The sequence below is a fragment of the Dipodomys spectabilis genome, unplaced genomic scaffold (genome assembly GCF_019054845.1).
Source record: "Dipodomys spectabilis isolate Male_0828 unplaced genomic scaffold, ASM1905484v1 ptg000534l, whole genome shotgun sequence".
NCBI classification, from domain to species: Eukaryota; Metazoa; Chordata; class Mammalia; order Rodentia; family Heteromyidae; genus Dipodomys; species Dipodomys spectabilis.
Window position 1 is genome coordinate 220,423 of NW_024871211.1, and position 3,373 is coordinate 223,795.

Consider the following 3,373-nt stretch of genomic DNA (forward strand, 5'->3'; position numbering starts at 1 on the left):
TCCAGGTGATTTGAGTTTCTGAACTTCCTGTTCTCCATGAGGCCTGAGCAGTGTAGAGGGCAACGAGGAGGTGTCTTCTACAATAGCCACTGAAGTGAGGGAGGCAGAAGGTCAGCTGTTCCAATGGGCAGATGTGGAGAGGTTTCTAGAAGGGGATCAAGTCCGCTGCTTTGGGCAGGAGAATCAGTTATTTTTACAGAAAGCAACAGAGAAATTAATTTTCTTTTCTGACTACTGAAAAGTGGAAAGATGCTCAAGTTTACCATTTAAAGGAACGATAGACATTTCTAAAATCTCTGTCTAAACTTTGGTTTTCTTTAAAAAACACACAAAAAACCAGGTCATCACAAAAAGTAATGTAAGTGGAGGCTGTAGGCAGGTACTGTTCTGTCCGTGGCAGTCTTTTGTGTAAAGTAAGGCGTATTGGAGCTCTAATTTAACTGATGCAGTGGGGTCTACTGGCTATGCATGCCGAGGCAGTGCAAGTCGTCCGTGCCCTTGCTGTCGAAGCCTGGGAGGGGCTGACCATACTTGTCCACGCACCAACAGATGCCCCGCTTTCTGCCTTTGGAGGGGCGACACTGCTTCTTCTTATAAAATCCTTTCTTGTCGTAGTTGGGGATGTGCACACCCCTGGGACTCAGCACATTGGGGAACTTCAGGTGATTCAGGGTGTCTTGCATCTCTCTAAGGAAGGGACCATATTCTATCTCCAGTTTGGACTCCGAGGAGAAGGTCTGGGTGTCCGTGCTCTGGGACTCATAGTCGACTTTGTAGTGCTGGCTGTCCTTTGTGTGACCTTTCTTGATGGTGTCCAGCTTCGCGTGAATGGAATGGAACTTGGAGTCAGGCACCCTATGTGTGCTGGGAGGGGCATGGCTCTCCAAGCTCCCCATGCCTAGGTCCTCCTCTGACTCACTGAGGCAGAGGGCGCCAGCAGCAGGTAGGCGCTCAGCCGGCCAGGACGCTGGCATTGGCGCAGAACCCGCGGCCATCCAGCAGTGCCTGCAGTGGGCGTGGCTCGGTTGGTGGCAGCTGGCAGCTGAGCCCCTAGCTGCAGAGTTCTGTGTAGACACCTCAAGGCTGGCCCTCCCGCAGAGCACATGTCAGGCAGCTGCCACAGCCTGGCTCGCGCACCAGCTCGGCACACGCAGGCACTGCAGGCAGAGGCTCGCACTGGGCCAGCGCGATACCATCACAGTGCTCGCATTGCAAGATGGGACCCTCGTCACCGGTGGCCTGAGGAGCAGGGCCAGGGCGGTGAGTAGACCTGCCCTGAGCGCCGGCGCCGCAGGAAGCATGGCGCCCATTGCAGGGGCCAACTGGAGTAAGCAGTTACTGGGTCGAGGCACGCAGTGTGAGATTGCAGGATCTGGAGCGCAACTACCGGTGCTCGGCGTGCAGCTGCCCAGCTTCCACCTCAGTACCTATAAGTTCTAATGTCACCCTTTTTCTGTCTTAGAGTAGTTTGGCTGATTTTAATGTAGTTAATCCATTTTGAGTTGATGTTAGTGCAAGCAGAGATCCACTTCCAGTTTTCTGGCTATTGATGTCCAGTTTTCCCAACACCAATAGTTGAAGAGGCTATGATGTCTGTGTATGTGGTGTGTGTGTGTGTGTGTGTGTGTGTGTGTGTGTGTCTGTGTCTGTCTGTCTGTGTGTCTGTGTCTGTGTCTGTGTGTGTCGGTCATGGGGCTTGAACTCTCGGCCTCGGAGCTACCCCTCAGCATTTCATCTCCAGGCTAGTACTTGAACCACAGTTCCACTTCCCATTTTCTTGTGGTTTATTGGAGCTAAGAGTCTCATCGACTTCCCTGGCCCTGCTGGCTTTCAACAACCATTCTCAGATCTCAGCCTTCTGATTAGCTAGATTAAAGGCATGAGCCACAGTCACCCGGCAAGGCTATGTTTTTTCCACATTACATCTTTCACTCTTTTGTCGAATATCAGATGATTGTAAGTATGTAGTTTTATTTCTGGGTCTTTTCATCTTTTTTAATACGTTTTTTTTTGTAAAAATAATGTACAAAGGGATGGCAGTTACATAAGGTAGGTAATGAGTTCATTTCCTCTCAAGCATTGATACTTCCTCCTTTGTTTTTCCCCTACCATCCCTACCCTTCCACCTCCACAACTACTCCTTTCCATCCCTCCTTCCCACTCCCTGCCTAAATTGTAAAGTCCGTTTTTGAACATAGTGTCTTGATCTCATTGTTAAAATGGGTCAAACTGTATCCCTAGTTAAGCATTTGGTTTTTTTCCCTTCACCTCCCAAAGCTAGAGAAATGTACATACAGGATACAGGGCACCAACATCAAAGAAACAAAAAAAACCACATAAATTAGGTTACAAGATTGGGTGGAAGAATGATGACTGTTGACTTAATTTAATAAGTATTCTATAGTTTTTAATGGTAAGGTTTATTAACTCAAAGGGGGAGAAAAAACATTCAGAATAGTGGAATGTGGCTACTACTCATTTGATGTGTGTGGCTAGATTATGATTAATAAAAATATATCTATTAATTCCCAGTGGTAGACTGCTATGCTAACTGGGAGGAGACTTTGGTAATGCCAGGGGTTTGAATACTGGTAATGAAGCAGAATATGAGGGGAGAGCATTTGCTAAAGATGTAACTTCCTAGGCTCATACTAAATACATTGAAGTAGAATGCTAAGTGATGATCGACTGAGCACCAAATTTTATTTGTTGACTTTTTGTTTTGTGAAGTCCAGGGATTTGAACCTAGAGCCTGGGTGCTGTCCTTTAATTTTTTCTCAAGGCTAGTGCTCTACCAGTTGAACCACAGCTTCAAGTCCATAATTTTGGTGGTCAATTGGAGATGAGTCTTTCCAAATTTCCTCTTTGGGCTTGCTTCAAACGTGATCCTCAGGTATCGGCCTCCCGAGTAGCTTGCATGCCAGTTGTGAGCCACCAGAACCTGGCTAGAATCACATTTTAAAAGTATTCTCTAGGTGAATCAGATGTGTCTAGGTACTATGTGAGCATTTTGGTTCCAGTGGGTTATTTCAGATTTAGAATAACATCAGAATTTTTCTTCTTGTAACTCACAGCATCCAATATCTATATAATTTATTCAGATCTTCATGTGTGATCTTTTTTTCTTCATTGTACCTTTTTATTCTTACTTCACAAGCAAGCACGTCAGTGATGTATTCCTTTTCTGAAGCAAGTTACATCCTTTCCCATCAATGAGGGATGTACTTGCTGCTCTTACTGCCTGGAGTACCTGCTTCTAGTTAATTGCATGGATGATGGCTCTCAGGTTAACTATCTCCTCCTCAGGAATATCTCCTCACATAACCGCTGTGAAGTTGTTGCCACAAAACTACCAATGTCATGTCTCTGATTT

At 46.2% G+C, this 3,373-nt stretch overlaps 1 pseudogene; it reads right to left on the reverse strand.

Annotated features, from left to right (window-relative positions):
- Window positions 1-455: 455 nt before the first annotated feature.
- LOC122099802 lies at window positions 456-1,301 on the reverse strand (annotated as a pseudogene).
- Window positions 1,302-3,373: the final 2,072 nt, after the last annotated feature.